Genomic DNA, 12,666 nt, shown 5'->3' on the forward strand with positions numbered 1-12,666 from the left:
CCTTCCCCCCCCCCTTTTTTTTTGGTGTGGTCACATTTCATGAAACATTGGGAAAGAGAAAGCTGTAAGACAGATCAGAAGTGGAAAAGCACAACATTAAACCCTGAAAACTGGCAAGTACAATGATTCATTAATTTTTCATACATGATGGTTTCAGGATGTTTTATCTATCTATCTATCTATCTATCTATCTATCTATCTATCTATCTATCTATCTATCTATCTTTTATGTTTTTCAAGACAGGGTCTCTCTGTGTAGTTTTGGTGCCTGTCCTGGATCTCGCTCTGTAGACCAGGCTGGCCTGGAACTCACAGAGATCCACCTGCCTCAGCCTCCCAAGTGCTGAGATTAAAGGCATGTGCCACCACTTCCTGGCTAGGATGTTTTATTTGAAGTTGTACTAAAGGCAGATTCAATGACTACTCCTCTCCAGAAATGCTCACTATTATGCTTTAGTAGAGGACAAGCAGTTGGGCACCCTTTAAAATATGTAGGTATGATTTAATTAGTGAACTTGGTTATTATAGTGATCCCTCTGGAAAAATGAGGGATAACTTCATCAGATGAAAATAGGAAAACTATTTCACAATGAAAAATATATGCAGGAATTATGAGAACCCAGGGATGTTAGAATCTCAGCTACTGGGGGAAAGAATAGCTGTGAGTGCTGAGACAGAAAATAAAACAATCTCAATACTGACCTTATACCATTCACAAAAATTGGTTCAAAATGGGTCATTGGTAAGCCATGAAACTCGGAAGGTCCTAGAATAGGTTAGAGATCATCTAAAAGATCGTACTGTGGGAATTACCTTTTGGATCAGAACCAAAGACATCATTCATGAAAGAAGGAATTGATAAAGTAGATTGGATGAAAATGAGGAACATCTCTATGACCTGTGTTATAAGAATGAGTGAGAGGACAAAGGCAGACTTCGAGAAAACTTCTAAACAGTACCAGATAAAGGACCATTATCTGCAATACATAAGAACTTATAAAATCTTTTGATAGGAGAAAGAATAAGCTGGTTAAGAATGTGGAAGAGACTTGAACAGACACCTTACTGAATAATATACAGAGATAGCTTAAGAGCATATAGAAAGATTGGCATTGTTATGATGTAGGGGGTGTCCCCTGACAAGACCACAGTGCCCATGGGTTGGTAACGGATTAGAGATAAACCACTCTGGACACCGTTTCCCGGAATGTCCTCTGCTTTATTGCACATGAGCAACCGCTTATATAATGGAATCCTATCAATTAGCATATACCACCAGGAAAGTGCAGACTGGTCTATGAGCCAGCTACCAGCCACTCATGCTCCTTCAGAATCAATGTTCTACCTTCAAGAGCATGGTATGCCATGCTTCTTATTTAGAAGTACAGTGTGCTAGGTAGGCTGGCTGCCAGGTCATGCCTGCCTTGTCTCCTACAAAAGATGTTGACTACCACATCATTAAGGGACTGGCAATTAAAACAATGGCATGGAACTGGCATACCTGTTAGAATGACCAACATTCAAAACACTACCTGCAATTGATGGGGAGATGTGAGCATCAGGAGCAGGCTAGCATTTTGGAAAAAAGTTTGACAGTTTTTTAACTAACTATACTCTTATTATATAATCCATTAATAATGTTCCTTGATATTTATTCAAATGAGTTATAATTCGTGTCCACACAGAAATCTGCAGGTGAAAATTGATACCTGCATCATCCATTATTGATCCAACTTGGAATCAATTAAGATACTTAACAAGTGAGTGGGTAAATAAACCATGGTTCATTGGAAGATGCTAGTGTGGTGAGCTGGGTAGCATCTATGACTTTGCTTTTTCTGAAGTGTCACACAGTTGCTATAGAACAATCTGGAAAAAGCATAATCATGGGCAATAATGTTTAAAAGGATAAAGAAGAGAAAGAGATGAATGGTGAACACAAAGAAATTTGAGGGCAAGGGAACTACAACGCATGGTACTACAATAGCGGAGGCATGTCGTGCACATTCAAAGCTCATGGCATGAAGACAACTCACCTGTAAACTGTGAAGTGCTGAGCCATTCCCTGGATCACTTGCCACTTTGCTTCAGGAGGGTGATTGTGGAGGGAGTCACGTGCCTACGGAGATGTGGAGCTATGGGAAGTCTCTAAAACTGATCTAAGAAAATAGTCTTTGTGAAATATGGCTGAGGACCTTTAAAGAACAAATGTGATCACTTAAAAATCGATAGCTACTTGCTTTTTGAGTTCACATGGACACCCCCACCCCCCAGGGCCTTGGGCCTCTGATGAAGTCTGCTGTCTAGTGGTTATTGGGGAGAAGAAATAGCTTGGAAACTGTGTAGAGTGGTGAGGGATATTAGAAACATGCAGGAAACAGTGAAGGCAACTGTCAGAGAAGCAGTTTCCAGGCAGATGGTCTCATCTTGTGCTAGAAAGATAGCACAGAACCTCGCTGATGCGGATTGCACTTGATCGAAGGTGAATGGTTGGTACTGAAGTTGTGACATCTGTCCCGCACTTGCATAGAAGATCTATTTCCTTTGCATTTTGTGGTGACTCTGCCTGAATAGATAGATGGCTGATAGTACACCAAAGAGTTAGGCACACCATAGATACTGTATAACTTCACACCTGAATGGACAGGAAGTTAAGAGGCAAAGTGGACACCAGATGGATAAAGACAAAAGGAGTAACTATAACCACTTCTACATGGAAACGTTGCTTTCCATTTTTGAAGGTGCCAAAGTAATTTTAAAAGGACACAGAAGTGAGCTTATTTTAAACTAATGCTTATGTATACATGAAAAATAGTTGGAGAGAAATAGAAAGTTTTTTTTTTTTTTTTAATTCTGAAGTGTGACATTAGGACATCTCAGGGTTCAATCAACTAGATGGGAGATGAAAATGTCCAGGCATTTCTTAATTGGAAATTTCTTTCTCTTAGCCCCCAAAGAAAATTTCCTTCTGTTGTAGCATCTGTTTGCTGTGGTCCACGAGTTTCTCCAATTTAACAAGATCGTAACATCTGGGAAGGTTTAGTAGGCTACACAGACAAAGGGTGACTTGGTTGGTGACTAACTGCATAACTGGCATGTTCTTTATTTTCACATAGGATTAAAGTAATGGCCCACACAGCACTCTCTATCATGCTCTTTCTAAAGAAGAAGCTCCAGTCTATGCAATATTGGAATTGTACCCTCCCTAATTCCACTTATCATGAGGACAGTAGAAAGGGTCCACCTAGGCATGGCAATAGAGCTTAGGAGATATGATTTGTGTTTATGCAGACCAGCCCTTTGTAAACTTGTGGGGACTGCCTATATCTCTTTGCATTTGTTTACTGACCAAAGGCACATTTTAACAACCTGTATGCCAAGTACACGGCGAAGCTCAGGGAGAAAATGTGCTAGAATTTATGTTTGTAAACAAAGACCATTATATTAGAGATTTCTGACATCTCTTATGCTTGTTTTGGAAGGTATTAAGAGAAAGACCTTTGAAATTTCTTGCTTTCATTTGAGGGAAAAGATCTTATAATTTTTGAGAATATTAGAGATTCTTGCAAACTTTTCACCTTTCAAAGTCTTTTGAAACAGGTGTTAATTTTGATACTGTTTTCACTTGTTGTCATAACACCCTATGTTTCCATATTCTCTCATTGTTTGCAAAGATACTCTGTGAACAAATTATTTTGTTTTGTCATTTTCTTTTCAGTTTCCACATTTGGAAATTTAAGAAGTAAACACACTGACTTTCACTAGTGTTCAGCCACATGCCCAACACAAATATTCCTTGTCCTTTTGCCTTCAGTGAGTGTTATAAGTTTGCCTTTGTTGGCTGTGTTTTTCTATCTCCTGAAGTACAGATAATCCTGATATCACTGGCAGGGGTGGCTTCTATGTGATTTGAGGATTCTGTGTTCTGATCAGCCAGTTGCTCTGCAGGCCGTGAACTTGTGCACCATATAGCCTGGAGATGGCCTCAGATTGATCAGACCTTCTATGTGACAAAAACTTTCCTTTCCTGATTTTATGTTCTTGATGTGCTTGTAATTCTCTGAGCTCTGGGGCTGACATAAGGTATTGAGAGATCTGATGCAAACTGACCTCTGGCATAAAAGGTGAGTTGGGAGTTAAGGTTCAATCCAGGGTCAAGTTGCTGTCATGGTCTATCAAGAAGAAAAGTTTTCCGGAAGCTTTGAACTCTTCAGTGATCGTCCATATCTCATCAGCTTGGCTAGAATCATGTATTAGCCAGTCCATATATATCTATAGCAACAACACTAAATGTATCAAATAGCCCAAAGCAGGGAATTAAAGATATATTACCAGAAGATGCATAGAGATGCACATTCTAAGTTTCTGAAAGGGCCATAAATATATTTCTGCCAGATTTTAATATGTAGATTTGCAAAGTGGTGTTCTCAGTATTGATAATTATCAAATTAAAATATTAACTTGGAAACATGCTGAAGATGCTCTGTGTCCAACAATGTCAAATATTCAGCCAATATTTTAATTCTTTTATGTAAAATAAATAAGGATTGCTAATTCATTAGTATGTTAATTTAGTTCTGTCTAAAAAATTATAATTTTTTGTATACAAAAAATTCTTTACTATATTTCCTCATGATTTATTATCAGTAAATGTTTGATTATTTACCTAGCTTATATGCCTATACCCAGGCTCATGTAAATTTTTCTCAGACAAAAGGGGCTACAAAAGTGGAATAAGTTTAAGAAGACTTAACAACAGATGAACAATTAAAAAGTTCTCCCTTTAGAGTATCATGTGGCTTTGTAAGGTTGACACACCCTTTCTTGATTGGTCCATTCCTGTCCGATGAGTCAATTCGCAAGGTCTAAGAGCCTCTCCACTATTTTCTTTTTCATTTATGATTCTTTTTACACTGATTTGTCATTTACTCTATAACTGACAACTAAAACTAACTAAAGGAATTCATTACCCTGCCTATTTTGTTAACTTAAGCTAGCTTACAAAATTCTAGAGGGCCAGGACCACATTTTCTGATTCCTTGGTGTGTGTGTGTATGTGTATTCTTTATAGAACAAAGTGCAACAGTAACTGCTTAGAACTTAATGGTGTAACAAAAATCCACTTCAATTTTAACTCTTAAAAAATCTATTTTGCCTTGGAGGAGGTGGGTTAGGGAGGAAGGCTGGGGGGCAGGAGGAGGGAGGAGAGGGGAATCTGTGGTTGGTATGTAAAATGAATAGAAAATCTCTTAATAATAATAAAAAATTTTATTTTGGAAAGAAGAAGTTATGGTCAAAAGCAGAGAGCTTTCAACCACTGCTGGATGAACACAAATGGATAAATGAAAAGAAAACTTAAATATGTAAACGGCCAAGGTGTAGCAATTGTCTTTCTAAGTAGGGATAGAAAATACAGGACAATTCTTCATGTGGTAATGGAACTTTTAGCACAGAAGGTGATAGAAAAACCATTGTGTATCAAATATTCATCCAATTAAAACATGCTAAACAATGTGCTATGCTCATTATCTTGCTGAGGAAAGTGGAACCCAGAAGGCTGTTGATATTTCAGCTTGAAGAGGTTATTTTTGTTGTTGTTGTTTAATCAAGTACTAATCAGGAGAGATGCACTTTATAACAAGAGAGCCAATTTATCTGACATCAAAACCACTCAGGCAGTTAGCCCTGGATGATTATTCTTAGAGCCATCTCGCCTATTTCCAATTAAACTCTACTTCCTGTTATTAGGGTGGTGACAGTAGGCATGGGTTTAACCCAAATGTGCTTCCCTTCTATGCACTACCACACTGATTAAACCTCCTGGTAAACAACCAGCTAGGTGCATCATAAAAACCTCTTGATAAAAAGTAGCAAAAATCACCCTCCAAAATAACTCAGCCCACAGGGAAGTTCAGCGTTTTGTGGAGCACTCTGTCTCTCACGGGCCCAGGATTTATTGCTAGTTTCATTTCCTCTCTGCTGATTCCACTTTCAAGCAGGCTGGTTAGTGGTTGCACAGCTCATCTAACAGGAGAGAAACATTCTACCCTTCAGTGGATGTCAGAGCAAAACCCTAGTACTCATAGCTGACATTGAGTCATGGACCCCTTCAGAGCCAATAGCTATGTGAACAGAAATGGACTAAGGTAAGGCCTGAGATAAATGCCTCCAAATGCCTGCGTTCCTGCCATATACACAGGCTGTGTCTAAGAAGGATTACTGCTTTGGCCACTTGAGCTGCTGTTCAATCTACGGTAACTGGTTCAGTCGCCTACTGCATTATGTCTTTCAAATCAGTCTACATTTTTATACAGTAGCTTTAATAGCCATGGATTTGTATTACCTTTGCATATAGCACAAGATGGAATTGAAAATTCTTTTTTCCTCAGTATCTCTAAGTTGCTTTTCTAGTTTGGTGAGTCCTATCTGGACCAGATTTTCATCATTTAGGGAAAGAGAAGAGTCATCTTTATTATACAAATGGAGGAGGAACCTACTGATTTAGGGATAGTAAGTGCAGGGTATTTTGTGATTTGGTTGTTTTCCCCATGTACTTTTTGCATTTATACAAGTAAATGTGCTTTATTGGGCATTTCTAGGAGAGAATGGAATCTCTTCACTATTACATTTCATTCCACTTCTATCAGAGCATCAAATTGGTTAAAATGATTTTAAACTATTTTACCAAAAGGAGTCCATGCCCTGAGGAGAAGCATTGGCTCCTCGGTTACAGAACATCATGAAGGAGTCTTTGCCCTGGACCAGCTGGAAAGCCTCCCTGTTGTAACACATGGTTAATGGGACAGTGGCCTAGCTGGAAACAGTGCAAGTACTGGAGCTAGATGTAGCAGGACAAAGGACTCAAGGAATGCTCGGAAGAGGATCAGTTAGGTGCAGTGGGTGTAGACGGCTATAGCCAGAAGTTTCTCGGGTCCCACCCAGGCCCGAGGTCCCACAGCTGTTTATAAAATAATCATTCAGAGGCTTATATTAGGCTTCTTGCTAGTTAGCTCTTTCATCTTAAATCAGCCCATTTTTTATGAATCTATGTATCACCACGTGTTCCGTGGCTTTACCTGCATCCCATTACATGCTGCTCCTTGGATGGCAGTCTGGTGTCTCCATCCACTCTCCTTTCTCCTCCCACTGTCTCTTGGATTTTCTCACCTGGCTCCGTCCTACCCTGCCATAGGCCAATGTAGCTTTATTTGTTAGCCAATGAGAGTAACACATATTCAGCGTACAGAAAGACCTCCCACCCCAGACGACAGTAGCAGCAGAGCTGGCCATTGAGTGCTAGAGTGGTGCCTGGTTAGAAGTTCTAGTGCCCTCTTCCCCATTCCGTCCTAGGCCTTCCAGCTTTAGCTCTGTTAAAGGTAACACCATAGCAACTCCCTGTCCTGTGCAAACTTCCATTACTTTTCTTTGTTTGGCTAAGAAAGAGTGGGATTCAGGAGGTTGCCCCTAAAGAGGTTGCCTCCGAATTTCTTTTGTGTTCATCTTGGGGATTAAGGGATTAATTGGAATATTAAAAATATTTGTGAACTTCATAATATCTCGGGTTGATGACACAAGTCTTTTTTTTTTTTTTTTTAAAGCATTTGCTTTTAAAAAATCCAAACCTTATAGTCTTTACAAAAAATTCTGCTTCCTTTCTCTTGCTTCTTTAATCTTCAATGAAAAATTGTCTTTAAAACAAATTACGTTTGGGCCGGGCGGTGGTGGCACACGCCTTTAATCCCAGCACTCGGGAGGCAGAGGCAGGCGGATCTCTGAGTTCGAGGCCAGCCTGGACTACCACGTGAGTCCCAGGAAAGGCGCAAAGCTACACAGAGAAACCCTGTCTCGAAAAACCCAAAAACAAAACAAAACAAAACAAAAAAAACAAATTACGTTTGGATCATCACATGTGGATTTGGAAAGCAATCGCATATCAAAGAAGTAAATGAGGGGGGCAGGAGGGGGAAGAACAAGGAATCCGTGGCTGATATGTAGAACTGAATTGTATTGTAAAAGAAAAAAATTAAAAAAAAAAAAAGAAAAAAACAGATGGGATAGATGTGGGGGAAAAAAAAGGAAGTAAATGAGGCAGTTGGTGGAGGGGAGGTGGTTGGTCATATTTCCAGAGGGAAAGCTGGCTTGAGGACCCATTACTCAGTTCTCAGACATGCCTCCTTCACCAGATGGCACTGAGTGATAAAATCAAACAATAACTCCCTTTTCCAATGTGATGCTTATTAAGCAAACTTTTAATTGTATTTTGGCTTTCTGATAGGGAAAGAAATCACTGAAAAGAGAATATATTTACATGAGATCCACTGTGTCAAAGGGTAATGACATCCCATATCTTTGAAAAATGTTGATTTAAAATTCACAGTAAAAATACATCAGAAAATGTAAACCATGGAAAATGAAGACATACACTTAGTTCTTACTAAAGATGGTATTTCAGGGTGTCGGCTCTCTCACAAAGACATGAAAAACTGCAAAAAATGTTTCACTTTTATTGACTCTTGGGAAGACCCACTGTGTGGGGTCTTGGGGATTTAAGAAATGAACAAGATTCTCATGATGTCTGCACTTTTTTTTTGTTATTGTTAGAAGCAAAATTCTACTGGAGGGAAATTGACTATTTAATGGTAGTTAGAAAAGTATTTGCGGCATATATTTGGTTAATAGAGGTAAGCATGAGAAATCAAAAGTGCCACTGAAACATGGAGTGTGATGTCTGTCCTAGATTGGGGAGTCAGAGAAAGTTTTCCATAGAACATAGCCTGGTTCCTGGGACAGGAAGTTTGGGAGAAAAGGAGGAATGAATTTTAGCAGAGGAAAGATGGAAAAGTTAAGGATTGTATTATTTAAGGCTCTTGTTTTAAACAATACAATCTAAGGGAGTAACCAGAAAATATATTAAAAAAAAAACTATTAAGAGATTAAGGGGCATTGCCCCAGAACTGTGAGACTGAGAAAGAAAAGTAGAGAATGTAAAGAATTTTAAAAATTACAAAGCAATAATACACACAGTGCAGAATATAGGAAAGCCTTTCTTTGTCTGAGATGTGGTAACTGGTGCTGTCCCAACTTAACATTTGTGCTGAGCTGTAATATCTGATTGTTACCGCCTTGTCCCATCACCCCACATGTTTCACAGTCCTGGCAGGAACATCTAATTGATCAGATATGGTAGCTGTTCCATTGCTAGCTCCTGTGGATGTTTGCTGTGTGGCAGTGTGTTTTGTAGTTCCCTTCTATGGCACTGATCTGCTCCACCACCAGAGAATGGTGTATGTTATGACTGATAAATCTTGAGTCCAGCTCATAAAAGGCACTGGGGAATTTTAAGGGCATTTAAGCAGCTCTTTGAGGCAGTCCACAGAATGAGGAACTGCTGCCCCCAAATACTGACAACTTGTCCGTCTTGGAAGTTTGTGATCAGTCCAGTCAAGGCTTCCAATGATGTCTTGCTCTCTTATGAGGGACTAGGTCAGAATATCCCAACCCGGCTGTGCCTAAATCTAATCATAGAAACTGTATTAAACAACAGTGCTTCATTTTTTTTTTTTTTTTAAAGTGGTAGGTATGCTTGTTGGACTTTACTGCTGTAACCCGAGAGAACAAGGAAAGTGGGGAAGATCAGTCTCAGCTTCTGGTTTCATAGATTTCTATCCATCATGGTGAGGAGGGTATGGTGAGGCAGAGACATTGGCTTATGGCATCTTGGAAGCAGAGTGAAGATAGAAGGAGCTAGGCCAGGACATGCCCTCCTAAGACAAACACCTCCAGTAACCTACTTCCTTTGCCAGGCCCCACCTTGAAGTTTCTATACTTCCCAATAGATCATCCATTCAGATTCTCAATCTATCAATTTTATATGCCATCGATTAGATCAGACTCCTCCTGATCTAATTCTCTCTGGAAATATCCAGTAGGGTGCTTTACTTATCTAGGTGTCTCTCAGTCCCTTTAAGTTGACACAAATATCCATACACTAAATTTTAAGATAAATCGTAGTGCAGAAATAACAAATGCTCAGGCCTGATTCCTGCTTGACATGGAGACAGAATTCCTTTCATTTTATACAAGAATAATTTAAGTCAGGTTAAAAAACAGAATGTTTGGTTGTTGGCCGGGCGGTGGTGGCGCACACTTTTAATCCCAGCACTCGGGAGGCAGAGCCAGGTGGATCTTTGTGAGTTCGAGGCCAGCCTGGGCTACTAAGTGAGTTCCAGGAAAAGGCGCAAAGATACACAGAGAAACCCTGTCTCGGAAAACCAAAAAAAAAAAAAAAAAAAAAAAAAAAAAAGAATTTTATGTGTGGATAATTGGATAATTACTGGTAGAGGCAAGAAGACTGTGGGTTTAATGACATTCAGTATTACATGGTGAGTTCCTGTCTCATTTAAATTTATTTTATTTTATTTACTATAATTGTATATATGCATGTGTGATATATGTGTGTGTGTGTGTGTGTGTGTGTGTGTGTGTGTGTGTGTACCACAGCATGCATGTAGTAATGTGCGAACAACCTTTGTAGACTCAGTTCTTTCCTATCACCTTTACATGGGTCCTGGGGGAGAACTCAAATCATCAGACTCTGCTCATAGACCCTCAAATATTAGTTAAAATTAATTTTCAAAACCCATTAACAAATACTTGCATGGCAGGACTTCATGTTACCCACTGTTCAAAATTCTTTCCAAGCATGAATTCATTTAATCCTCATACCAGCCCTGTGAGGTAGGCACAATTAGTGTCTATTATTAACTTGTGGTATCACGAAATGTGTATGTTGAAAGCCTAAGTCCAGTGTAACTACATTTGAAGCTAGGTCTTTTAAGGTGCATTTAAGGTTAAATATCATCAAATCTAGGTCTTAATTCAATATGATTCTAAGGAGAAGAAGAGAAGCCTAAAATGTATCTATCTAGGGGGGAAAAACACAACAGGACACAGCAAGAAGACAGCCATCTGCCAGCCATGTAGAGAGGCCTCCAAAAAAACCAGATGTGCCAAGAACTTGATCTTTGACTCCTAGTCTCTAGGATTATGGAAAAATAAATTTCTGTTATTAGGCCACTCAGTCTGTGGCACTTTGTTATGACAGCCTTAGGTGACTAATTCTAGCCACTACCATAGGTAGACAGGAGTCATGCTGCTCTGATTATTGGTTTGTCCCTGTTATTCATTATGCTAATCACCTCCACCTGGTCTTTGAGATCTTCAATTGTGATGAAAAAAAAAATCAAGGCAGAGAAAAAAAATGTTAAGTTCACCCAGCTTCGGAGAAGAAAATTGGGATTGAAATTCTTTAAGTGAATCTTCTGGGTTACAACCCACTGGATCCTGGCAGGGAAATTCTAAAGCTACTCTTGTCTTGAGAATGCCCTGTTCTGTGTAAATTAAAACTGTTGGCATAGTTTCTGAGTGAGTTTCCAGTGAAGTTTCAAAAGTTGTTTTGATCCTCATTTGAACAGATTGACTAAAAGATCCATTCTGAATTTCCTCGAATGTTGACAATTTTTACTTTAGAGATGTTGGAATGTTTGCCTGGGAAAGGCCGAGGTGGAAAATCTCTCAGTGTCACTCTGTCCTTTTTTTTTTTTCACTCTCTTGAGTCTAACTGAGCATCAGATTGACTGAGCCCAGTTCCTAGCTGCCACTCAAGTGCAGTCAGAATCCTTAGCTGTGTCAGATACAACTCCCAGTGAACACATTAAATGGGAAAAAATATCTTCAGTACAATGATTTCCTTCTTTGTGCTGGTGCTATCCAAATGTGGTCCAGGATGATCTGCCTTACAGGGACATCCAATACTTTTGCAGTTCTCCAGAACACTGCAGTTTGGAGTGCATTTGTCCCAGTAAAGTATTGTGTGGATGATGGGATTCCCAGCCTACACAGCCCAGCAGAAACTTAGTGAAACTTCCCATGAGAGAGTTTGTTGTTCATTTGGAAAGGTTCTCTTTTGTTAATCTGAAAGGCTATCTTTAAAAAAAAAAACTCTCGTGCAAAGACCCCAAGAACCCCCCTTGGCTGCCTTGGTCATTCCATTTTTCACTCCAACTTCACTTAGCAAAGCGTAGGTTCCATCTTCAGAGGAGAAGTGGTACTCTATAACATTCTCCACTGTCTACAAGGAACACTGATGGTACTCCATTGTCTACAGGGAACACTGGTGAAGCTTTGGGCCTGGTATGATTGAGTCCAGAGAGGAAGAAGCTGTTGATCAATTAGAGGTAGCTATCCTGGCCGTAAAGACATGTAAAATCAACAAACATTTAAACAGTCACACAAAGGGCAGCCCCTGTGAGAGCTCAGTAACCCACTTCTGCAAGCTGAAATCAGATGGCTTGATCTTTCTCCACTGTTCATCACTGTGCCCAAAGAGACCTTTCAACACGTTGTTGATGGTTATTCTTGATTGTCTAATTGACAAAATTTACAATCACCATGGAAACAAACTTTTGGGTATCTCTATGAGGGAGATTTAGATTAGGTTAGTGAAGGTGGGAAAACTCTTCCTAAATATGAATGGAAACCATCCATGAGATGAATTCCTGGGCTGAATAAAAAGGAGGAAGTGAGTTGGGCAAAATTCATTGCTTTCTGCTTCCTGATTATAGATGCAATGAGACCTTTTGCCTCCTGCTTTTGTGGCCATGTATT

Source organism: Peromyscus maniculatus, chromosome 4 (assembly GCF_049852395.1).
Source record: "Peromyscus maniculatus bairdii isolate BWxNUB_F1_BW_parent chromosome 4, HU_Pman_BW_mat_3.1, whole genome shotgun sequence".
In the NCBI taxonomy this organism is placed as follows: Eukaryota; Metazoa; Chordata; class Mammalia; order Rodentia; family Cricetidae; genus Peromyscus; species Peromyscus maniculatus.